The sequence below is a fragment of the Uloborus diversus genome, chromosome 1, assembly GCF_026930045.1.
Source record: "Uloborus diversus isolate 005 chromosome 1, Udiv.v.3.1, whole genome shotgun sequence".
Lineage (NCBI taxonomy): Eukaryota > Metazoa > Arthropoda > Arachnida > Araneae > Uloboridae > Uloborus > Uloborus diversus.
The window spans coordinates 71,801,601-71,814,043 of NC_072731.1; the positions used below are offsets into that span (position 1 = coordinate 71,801,601).

Below are 12,443 nucleotides of genomic sequence, written 5' to 3' on the forward strand. Positions count from 1 at the left end.
TTCGTCAGCGGATCATTTCACTCTTTAATGACTTAATTTAATTATTCGGCAGATTATTTTGCATTTAAAAGTGGCTTTTTGATATTGTTAAATGGTTCATTCTATTTAAATGTAGAGGATAGATAAGATAGCTTAGTTTTTTAAAAATTAGTAAATTGGGATTTTTTTTCCGAAAATTACGGTACATAACGAAGGAACAATATATTTTATAACAAAACTTGCTTTGAAACATTATTTTTCATTTTTAGCAGTAGCTTTTTACCAAGCAAAAAAAAAAAAAAAAAAAAAGTGTTCAAAAAGAAATATTAAAAAATTTTCTGATAAAATATTTTTTATTCAATTGTGTAAGATATTTTTGAGTAAATAAAAGAATGAATGAATGAATGAATGAGAAAAAAATGAAACAATGAACGAATAAATAAATAAATAAATAAGTTAATATATGAGAAACAAATAAATGAATGAATAAAATAGTGAATGAATACGAAAATATAAGTGAATGAAGGAATAGAGAAAATAAATTATTAAATAAGGAATGTAAATGAAATAATTAATAAATGAATACGTAAGTGATTTGTTAAACAAGTAAAGGAAATAACACTTGTTCGACAATAAAAGGAAACGAACCTATTTACTTTGCCCTGCATGCACTTAACTAAATACAAAGCATTTAAAAACAAATAAGCTAAATATTAAACAAATAAATATTTCACTGAATATTAGTAGTCAATTAATAATTAAAATGTTAACAACAAGAACATTAACCATTAATAGGAGCAAAAATAATCTTGGACTTACAACAAAATATTACAACATTAGTATCAATTTTTGAAAATTGCTTGTTGTATTATATTCCTTGATTTTCAGAGGTAATTTTTTCTTGACTGGAATAGACAACATACGGTTGAAATCTTACTAGGTAGGTGGCTCTAAACGCAGAGAAAATATTTTACCATTTCACTTTGTCCTACATTCCCATATATCGAAACGGCAAAACTATGCATGGTGTGCTTCGGATCAAACGTGGTGGAAAAGACTAGGATTGTCGCACACTTTAGAGTGTCTTCAACTAGGTAACCCTTAGTTCCCAAACGCAATAAATTCTTTAGATTGCCTATGTAACCCATTCTGCATCCTAGTCGCCTATTTCCTCTAAAAAGGCCACATTTCTCGACATGAAGTTACCGGATCAGAAAAGTTTAATGTATTTAGTTTATTATCGCTACGCAAATAGTCTAGGTGCTTTGCAAATTTCTTTCGAATTTTCATTTTGGTTTGTGAAAGTAATAGGTTTTACAGATTTATGTGGACCCCCCATACTGTCCAAAAACAAATACACCTGAAAACATAAAAACGAAATCCGTCACAGATTGAAAACACCTCACTCATTTACTTCCGCTATCATTAAATTTGAACGAATTGTGGTCTTGTTTTCTGAATACTGTTGCTAATTCGTACAATCAATAATCTTGGCAACTCGGTAGATGATCCGATTTATTCTTGACTTCCAAGCTGAAGAACAAAGCAATTGTCGTTAAAATTGAGAACAAATTTCCTTTCATTATCGATGGAAAGCATTTTTTATTACGTTTTCCACTGTTCATCTGCAAATGAAAAAGCTTAGTAAGGTTAATGTGATTTGAAACGTCTCATCCACTGTTCTTTATGCAAAAATGGCCTCATTTTGTGAAATTTCTAATGATACCCCGACTTTTAACTGTTTTTTGTGCCAAGCATAAAAATAAATTCTGTTCTCTAGAATTAATGTTTGTATTTCGTGGGTGGTCTACTTTGTCTACAATACTGGCAAACCGGCACTCGAGCGTTTGGTTTTGTAAAAGTTCGGCTAAATTTCTCAGCATGTTTAATCAAACAGGTGTTGTTTTACATTTTTGTTCTCATAATGTTGTTTTAGGATGCGTCAACCTTGAAACGTAACACACTGAGGTAAAAAAGTAATAAGGGTGTTCTGCTTTGAAAATATTTCTAAGTTTAAGCAAAAACAGTTGTTTTTATGCACCTTTAACAGTTTGATTAGCGGTTGACAGAGCGGTCCCAATAAGGGATGTAAAATTTCTGAAAATTTTATGAGTGGTAAATTATATATATTTCTGCTTTTCCGCAAGAGAAGGCTTAAGTTGACTAGTTATATTTTGCTTGAAACATACATGCAGTGATTGTATTTATCAATTACATCAAATGGCAGCAAAACTCGTTAAAAATTAAATCTCGAAGTAACCTTATACAAACTAATAAAAACTATCAATCATCATATATTTGTTACTCATTCAAGCTCACAATGTGAAAACAGTGTCATCTTTTGACATTGCAATGCCAATGTTGAAACATATCTATGTCTCGAATACTTATAAGAACTCATAAATATTGCATTTCATATAAACAAGTTTGTTTTTCATTGGGAAGAGTACGTTTACATTTAAATAATGAACATTTCATTCCACGCCATTAATAAAAATTCAAATATTCCTTAATAAAAATTCAAATATTTGCGCAGCAAAAAAAAAAAAAGTATTAAGCACACGGATGAGAATTCATGGTGATGAATTATACGCATGGATGACAAAAGAGGTAAACATTGTCGACCAAGTCAGCAATTCCAGCATTCCATTCTGCCATTGAAACAACATTCCTGGTGTTCTTTACTTAAGTAATGATTCACTGTTTCCGCATCATCCATTTTTGTCTTGAAGTTGGTGACTGATGATCCGAAACACTTGATTACAAGTGATATTTAAATTCCTGTCAGCAAATGAAGCTGGAGGAACCATTCTCACTCGCAAATATATTCAAACAACTCAATGTACTTTACGAGATGATTTTGTATTTTTGTCATTGTATGCAGACATTATCGGCATCAATGATTTAAATCAAATAAAAATAATAATATAAACCATTTTTGCAGCAGAGTACTAGAAAGAGTGAAAATTGCCGTATACCTATAAAGACTGATTTGAGCAGGGAGTCCTTTTACTGTATTTACCTCAAGCATGCATTTTAATTAAGTCTATGTGATCCAACCACCTACTCTAACGAATAAACAAAAACTGAAATGTTAATATTGTAAAAAGTTGCTATCTTTATACAAAAAAAAATGTAAAGATTATTCCTCGTGCGAAGATCAGTTACTACGGCTCAGCTGGTGGGATATTGGACTAACATTTGGAGGTCACACAGACTTTAAAAATAAATTAATTAATAAAATGTAAAGATCAAACCGTAGTGAATTTCAATTTTCATGTTCTGCCTTTTTCAGTACAAGATTCGATATTTTAGCTCATATGCAGCTAATGCATAAATGATTAAATAAGCAGTTAGTGTAATGTAATAAATAGTCTGAAAGCTGCGTCACGTTCAGTTTGTTATTTTTCAAATTAATGAGTGATAATTTAAATCATTAATTTATACAAGTTTATGCTTCAAATAAGTACCTAAGACTATAGCGCTCGCAAACTACTTTTGTAAAAATACTGCTTTTTTTTCAGCATTTTATTTTATTTTTACTACCTACATTTTTATTTGTCTATCCGAGAGATTTTTTTTAACTGTGAAGTATATTAGAGTTTCCTTTACCCATGATCAAAGCATTTGAACGTGATTTTAGAATAGAAAGTGCCTAAGGCAGAAGTGGGATTGCGTGCAGCCAGAGCCTGATGTTGTCGCCACATGCGTATGTGTAGTTGTATTTGTATATATTGCGCATTAATTGAAGCATTTCTTTTCTCTAATGGTAAAACAATTTGCAACACAATCAAAATCAGATATCGACAGCTTAAATGATTTTTTTTTCTAATTTGGACAACACTATACTTTATGTCACATTTACAGTTCTTAAATAATTCTGACAAAATTGTTTGCAGTATTAATTTCAGCATTATGTCGTGACGTAATACTTAGACGCGTTCCGATTTGTTAAGTTTCAGCTAATGTTTTAACCTTCAGGTATTTTCATACGAAGTTTATTAAAAAGGTACTAGTAAAAATTATCTTTTAAAAAGTGACTTTAAAAAATTAATTTTCATTTTTGTACTTTAAAAGGTTGAAAGAATACTTCGTTTATTTATTTATTTATTTTTTTTTAATTGAAATTTTTTTCAAGAAATATTCGTTAAAACTAGATTAACACGATTCCGCATTGACGCATAATTCCACTGCCTTTATTTACTTCATTATTAACTTTCTCTTGTAATTAAAAAAATAAGATAATGGTTTTCCTTGAATGAATCTGAAATTGATATTTTCCTTTCAAATAGATCTGCACCTGCATTACCTTTTTTTCACGACATAATATAACTTCTTTATCTTACCTAGTCTTAAATGACCTATTTTTTTTTTGCGTAGATTCGACGTGTTAAATTTTTCTAATGACTTGAGTTAATCTTCGCAGTCTGAAAAAAGCATCACTTTATTAGCAGCACAGAATTCTCAACACGTACAAGTTGAAGCGTACAAGAAAAAGAGTTGAGACAACATTAAAAAATAATAATAAAAAACGAAAATACTAACATCAGTCGTCAAGTTTGGAGCTCTGAAAGGCGCAGGCACCTGCCAGTTGTAATAACACCTACTGGTTAAAAGCTTAAAAGATAGGTAAAGTATCACAGGTGGATGTGTGTATCCTGAGTACAAGGAAAACAGTTTTCGCGTAGGCAGAAATGAGAAAAAATAATAACTTTTCGAAAGAAACCACAAGGCTCTCTTTCGGCGGATGGCGCTTAAGAAGCTAATAATGCTAAGGCTGATGATTCTGATGCAGATTATTTTTTGATTATGTTTATAATGTCTATTTCTTTTCAAGAGTCATCATGGGGGGTAAGCTCTGAGATCTGTGTGGGTTTTAGACGATATATTTGCTCCTGATTACGTCATTTGGAGTTGTAAATACTTGTAATGTAGATTCGTTCTAAAGGTAAATTAGGTTTTTGAGATCTAAAGAACATGTTGAGCTTTCAAAAATGGTTGACTACAGTCGGATCCCGCTACAACGCGATCCGACTTACGCGAAATGGCTGCAACGCGAGTTTTTCGGTAGTAATGAATTTTTCATTGCGGACACAAATTGTTTGTCTGCAACATGATATTTTTTTGCAAAGGAGTGGTGGACCGTTAGAATGGTCTTCGATGACACTAAATATTATTTTTGCGGATGGACTTTCATCCCTTTAACATCACTGAAAGCTGTATAAATCTAAACTAAACTTTTTCATTTTACATATGAACGTTCATAAAACAGAACGGCTCCCAAACGCGCTTTTTCATCTAAAGGTGACAAAAGTGGAAAAAAAAAGAGAAAGTTTCTGCCCATCAAAGAAGGTCAAGTTTTTCGATATGCTTGAACAATTAAAAAGTGTTTCGAACGTAGCATGACAATTAGGTATGATTGATTCTTCGATAAGTACAAATAAAATTCAAGGAAAGGAAATCCATAAACTTTCAGAATTCACTTTTAATACTGAAGCTTGCGCAGTAGTGTCTAAGCGAAATGCAAATATCATGAAAATGGAAGTTGCTCTTGCATTGCGAATTAAAGAGGCCAGAAAGCGGGGTGTTCCCACACTGCATAAACCATCATTTTCATCAATTAAAAAAATATAATTAAGTTTACGATATCTAATATTCAGTGGTGTTACTATAATGCAGTAATGTACTTAATGTATACCGTACTATTTTAATTCATGTCTCTCATTGATCATTGATTTTGTGCTTCATAACAGTAATTTATGGAAATGATTTTTCTAAAATGCAGTAAAAAGTCACTTCTTTATAAAAGGAACTGCAAAGAAATGGTTTGAAACAATTTGAGGGATGTTAACACACGCCTGAAATAATTGGGTATGCTTATAAAATATTTCTAAACATACGTTGTTCCACAATGCGAAATTTCGACTTGCGCGGAACGTGTCCCTCGCGTAACTCAATGAGAAAAGACATTGAATTACCGAAAGCAATTAAACAAGGGAAGTAATATTTTAAAAACAATGGTTAAGGCTAATAATTAAGGGAAGTGCATATACCTTTTCTATACTTCATTATCTATATTTCCTTACCAAAATATTTGATTGAAACACAAAATTATTTTTTGCGAATGTTTCATAAAATATGCAAGCAAAAAACTTTAAGTTAAGGTCAATTAATCGTTAATTATGAAAAATAAATAAATAAATAAATAAACATGTGTAATGCTATGTACATGTATGTGCCATAGTTACTTCATAACTAAAAACAATAATAATAATAATAGTTAACACATAGAAGTTCACTTACAGAAACGTAAGCAAATATGCTTCATAATATAAGAAAACACATTTTAATAGTAATTTATATTAGATTTTAGGGACATGTCGACACCTAAGATATAGCTTCACTTCAAAAAAAATAAAAATAAAAAAGGTCTGCACTCTAGTTTAGCGTATAGAAACCACTGGTGTGGAGTAAGGATGCGTAAATGACCTAAGAAATTTGTTCATTATTGTTGATCGCAACTGTTAACAGTTTAGAAAACAAATGAGAATTTTTTTTTTTATTTTTTTAAGTTGATCAAGTTGGTTTATCAATTTTGCAGAGCTTAAATTTTCGACTGTCATAGAAAACACCAATCAATGTTGGCGATAGCTTTGGTTTTTGGCAGTTCTAAAGTGATTGGCTAGAAAGATCAGACATGCAGTCACATGACAGTGCGCGTAATGTGTGTTAATAGTTTGAGGGATGTACAGCAATATTTTAGACATATGTGTAATTCGGAGATATTTCGACAGTAGATCTTTGAAAGATCTCTACATGTCGAGTACTTTTTGATTTGTGAAGTTTCAGTCATGTTTGAACAATTTGTCTACCAGTTCGTTGGAGCTCTCAGCTTCAATGATATGACATGACATCTGCCTCCAGCTCGGTTATTCGCTATTGCAGACTGAAGAGTTCTAATAAGAACGAAACTGCAGTCTCTGGATTTGATAACCCGGTTGTCTGGTATATTGCATGTTCTGCCATAATTCTGGCTTACGGGTGCTAACTTACAGCTAAATACCCAAGCTTTGACTTCAATTTACGAGTCGAACCGCACCATGCTGCAGACACTCGCTGATGAGATAAATTTACTTTGTCTACCAGTTTGTAGGCGCTCTCAGCTTTAATGAGATGACATCTGCCTCCAGCTCAGTTGTTCACTATTCCAGACTGAGGTTTTCTAATAAGAACGAAACTGCAGTCTCTGGGTGGGATAACCGGACTCTCTGGAATATTGGATGTAGTTCGGCCTTAGCCCTAGCTTACTTGGGAACTTAACAGCTAAATACTTTGTGTATTTTCTTTTTTATTTTTATTGATACTATTCTGATACATTTTTGCCTTTTGCTGTGACATTGTAATGGTGCGCACGGTTATATTGTACCCCACCACGGTTTGAATCCCGGTGAGACAATTTTCCTGGAATTATAGGGATCCTTTTCAATACTAGAAAGTTCAATGCTCACATTCCCCTGGCAGGCTTCTGGCAACTGCGCGATAAGACATAGACACAAGAACCTGGAAGTTAGGAAAGAATTGAACCCAGTATTCGAGGGATGTTGAAAAGAGTTCTGAGATGAGTGTGGTGAGTAGTTTTATTATGATCCTGCTGGAGAGAAGTTGGTGAAATGTTTTGCTTACTGCAACTGGGTTTCATGCATGAGGCTTGTGTAAAGAAGGCAATAAAACTCCGTTTATATCCAACAAACTTTCATTGTGAAAGAGGAAGTTTGTACAGTTGTACTATTATGTGTTCAGTTCGTCAATATTTTGTTTTTTTATTTGTTTATATATATATAATTAATATTGTTTTTACAATATTCATTGTTTTAAATTGGTCAGACCCCACAAATACCGGTCGAGATCTGCCGCAGTTACAGGAGAAGTGGACAATTGGCTTTCGTGTTTTTGATTGCATTTACATGATCTCCACTGTTTTTAGAGCAAACCAATATTTTGCAAAGTGATACCAGAGCATATTTTTAAGAAGAAATATTTCATGCTTAAACATGCTCTTAAATAAACAAATAGTAACTAGTTGTTCATTATTTCCCTTTAACATGTTAATATTTAACTAGATTTCAATGCCTTTGCACTGTCAAGTAAAAATAGTAAATAAAGATTGAAAAATAAAAATACAAAATTTCCAAAAACATAAACTTATTTTAGGGTTTCACTGAACTCCTTTTGCGATGCTGAACTTCAGCATTTAAAGATATACGCTATTGAGGATTTTTTTATGTTTATACTAGCGGTATCTGCACGGCTTTGTTCGTAGTAGCACATTAAAAGGTCATTTCGTTCGCCTGTAGTAAAATTTACAAATAATGGATGATGAATTTCTCGTCAATATGATATGTTAATTGGCTCGTTCATGTTACGGTAACTTGCTCGCCCATGTTATAATTACTTACTCGCCCATGTTATGGCAATTTGCTCGGTGAGAGGAATTAAATTCACTAATGATGGTAAAAATAAAATCATAGAAAAATACCAAAGTCGAATTTTTGAAAAATCGCTTCAAAGTTCACACCCCTATGCTACAAACTAATTTTAAGCCAAATTTCATGAAAATCGGCCAAACAGTCTAGGTACTATGCGCGTCACATTGTTCCAGACATCCTGACAGAGAGGCTTACAACTTTATTATTCATAAAGAAGCTGACATTTTTTTGCCTAATGCAAGCAAGGTTTGGAGAGAGAAAATGACTAAGACATCAACACATGTGCATCCACTTTTAACATGAAATTTAAATTCTTAATTTAAAAAATATTTATAAAGTGTAATGAGTTTTTAATTGGTACACATGTTTAAGATGCGACAATATGATATGCATGTAACTATTAGGCTCCAAATATTTCTTTATCGGAATATTGGAATACGCAACATTAATATATTCCAACTGAAAAATGATATTTTTCTTTGAAGGACGCCTGTTGTACAAATCTCATTACTTTTTATAAACATCTTCAGATTTCTCTGTTTCGAAACTAGCATAACTTCCGCTACAAATACAGGAAAAAGAGAAAGAAAAAAACAAACAAAAAAAATTTACTTTTGAATTAATTTACTATAATTAGAAATGAAAATACCCGACCTGCTTAGCCTTTGTTTTTTAAATCATAATGTTTGTAACTAAAAATACATTCAAACGAGACGATATGAGTTCCTTTAATAAAACTGACAAATAAATTGTAAGAAGCAAAAAGATGAGGCTCTTAAGTAGGGCAGAAGGTATCGACTGACCTTGCTGAGTCTTTTACTAGATCTGCAATCATTAAACTACTTTCTAGTCACCATCATTTTTGAAGAAACCTTAAAAGAAAAAACAGTTCTGATGATCTTTGTTACAGACAACACAACTTGTTTAGTTTAAGTGGAAATGGTTTAGAAGCATGCATAAACAACGCATTATTTGTTTACCATCTTATTTTTAAAGATTATTAAAGCATTTTTTAAAAAAAATCATTAGTTATCGTCTGATGCAAATACATATCAAATTAAGCAATGCGCATCACGAATCAAGTTTCTTTAATGTGTGGCTATTTCGGAAACAAAATAAAATCGACTCTTTACAAACCCAACATACCCAAAATAGCATTTTTACATTTTTAAATTTTATGTATAGAATTTATATTTTATTATTTTAGTATTTTTAAGTTTTAAGCATAGAAGTAAAACATTTTTTTAAAACAATTATTCACAAAAAAACTTAAGTGAATTTTTCACCATTACGATCCCTAGAGCAACACGATCCGTTATTAACAATAGGGGAGACTTGATTATATGTGTTGGTACACATTCTCTAACTCTCGAGTGCACACGTGCCCTTGCGAAGAAGTAACCAACTTTGACCATGTACGCGGGGGAAACTCTCTTTTTGCTTGAGAGTTATACTAAAGAAATCGTTTTTTGTGCAGTAATGTTAATGTTTATGGTTTGCTTTTCATCGTCGTTTAAGGTGTTTTTGTAATTATATAACATTAAGAAAGATACTACTGTGTTCCTAGGAGGCTTATTTTTAGTTGAGAGAAGTTGTGAGAAGAGAAATTGCTTATATTTGCAACTGTTTTTCTCTCGTTTTTGACGTGAATGTGATGGCGTTGTTTGCGTCAAATTGATACATGTAATAACATTTAAAAATTTAACTTCCAAATTTTTAGTTGATTTTTTTCTTTTTCCAAAAATGCCTTAGAAATGGCCGAAAAAACTCAAAGAAAAGGTATTCCCCTTGAATTAATTGAAAGATCGTATTTCGAAGAAGGTACCATACTTATGCTAATATTAATTGTAAATCAGATTCACGATTATCATCTAATTTGGATTAATATTTGAAACATTTTGTGAAACTTTTTTAAAAACAACTCTGAAAACTCTATTTCGTTGCTTACTACGTCAGCATAGCAGTTTCTGTACATGTGTGTCAAATTGACTCACACTGAGTCAAGTTTACAACTTTCGAAGGAGGGGGGGGGGGGGTAAAAAAGGGGATTTTTTTAATGTGAAAAAAAATTACGCCAACAATGATTCTGAAATAATGTTTTGATAGGAAAATAGTAACAGTATTGAAAACAGTATTGTACATGACATTTTAATTTGGTACGAAATATTAGTAAAAAAATGAGAAAAAGAAGGGAGCGATTGTTTTTTCACCTTACCTCCTACTCCTACCACGTATCTGATTTACACCTGCTGAGGTGAGAGGGGGGGGGGTGACACGTCATTTTTATTTAAGACAAATAAAATGTTGAGATTTAGCCAAGCAGATCCCCGAAACGATTTCTTCCTTTTCTGTTGATAGAGGTATTCTAAAAATGCGTTTTAAAAATTCAATTTCTGAATATTTTCATAGGAATGCTTCGAAACACCCTCCTCTTAAAATTGTCGAAAGTCGTCTAAAATTGCATATCTGGAACTTCAGTTTACAAAAATTACCGGAGGAATGTCGCTGAACCCATTCCTTCCCCTTGCACTACCAAAGATTGCTACACTTGCATCTTTAATACTTAAATTTTGAAAAATGCCTGAGGGGCGGTCTCCAAACTCCTTTTTCCTAACATCACCAAAGATCGTCTAAAATGGCCTTTTTTTGAGACTTCAATCCCCAAAGGTTTCCCTGTTCCTTTCCTTAACGTCACACCAAAAAAGACTTACACTTTCACTTTAGGACTTTTAATTCAGAAAAAAATTGCCAGGACAGGGTCCCACAAGGAAGGGGCGATCGCCTCTATCATTCTTCCCTTGTATCCGTCCTTGACTATACCCGATCGGGAGCATTTGGGGCTGCATTTGGAGCAAGAACAGGACAGCCCCAATGCGTAACAATTATTTACATAATATTAAAAGTATTACATCTTATAAAGGTGTCATTGAAATTGGTTTTCTCTCTGTCTCTCACTGAGGAAAATTCAAACATAATATTAAACGCGAAGACAAAATGTTTATATAAAAAAAAGGTTTTTAAAATGCTTTTTTTTTTTTTTTTTTTTGCGATTTCTGAAAGTGTCTTGAGAAATAAACTGTCTTTTTATTTCACCAAGGTCTGCAGATCAAAAAAAGAAAGTTACTGCGAAATTCTGGTAGAGAAATAGAAACTATCGCAATTTATAGCAGCACGATTCACTCTACAAAATATCTTATGTGTCATTGAATTTTTTCCGAGAATGCATTCTCTGATTGAGGCAGAGATAGAAGGTCAAAATACAGGTAAAGGCCCGGCCGACACATCAGCTGGTTGGCAGTCAGGGGTGCGGCACGATTTTGAACTTCATGCTCCCCAGCATTCTGGAACCCACTCCTCATCAATCGGATACGTCACCAAACGATAGAGGCGAGTGACCAGCAAAGGCACACGCTGTTTTGCTTCATCTTATAAAGATGTTTTAAGCCACGTGCTCTGCAATTCAACAACAAACATTACGCTCTAATATATGTGTGTGTAGTGTGTGGGTGTGTGTGGAGTATACAAATATGAGGGTGCTCTGCTTCCTGCTTGCTTCGCTAGCCAACTCCTCGCTAGAAATCACAGAGTACTATTAAAATTAGTTTAAAAAATCCTGTCCAATTTAAAAAAAAGGCATTGCGAGAATTAATGAAAAAAAAAAAAAAATGGAAGAATACTCCAATGCTGACATGTTTAGAATCAGAATTGAGGCAGTGAGAAGAAAAGGAATGTAGATCTCAAAACAAAAATTTCGAAATGACTAGTGCAAATGTTAAGAGAACCTTTTCTCTGTTAAGGGGCAAGAAATGGTACTTGTTGCTCTGGATATCTACCTAGGATTAAAACTTTAAACGCGTTTTACTCAAAACTTTATAAGGTCACCTTATATCCCTTTCCTTCTCTCTGTATCAATTGGGAATTCTGAAACTTAAAAGTATAGCAGTAACTGAAAAAAACATCGTGCAGTATTTTAAGTAC

General features: G+C 32.6%; 1 protein-coding gene across 3 annotated transcripts in view; it reads right to left on the minus strand.

Annotated features, from left to right (window-relative positions):
• The window catches only part of LOC129230401 (ras association domain-containing protein 10-like), a 122,009-nt gene that overhangs the window by 45,703 nt on the left and 63,863 nt on the right, over nt 1-12,443 (minus strand). Inside the window, exon 2 of one of the 3 annotated variants that reach the window (XM_054864807.1) lies at nt 9,269-9,337. The exons of the other annotated variants lie outside the window; for them this stretch is intronic. The gene's annotated coding sequence lies outside the window, so the exon portion shown is untranslated. The remainder of the gene's footprint in view (nt 1-9,268; nt 9,338-12,443) is intronic. 3 annotated transcript variants of the gene reach the window in all.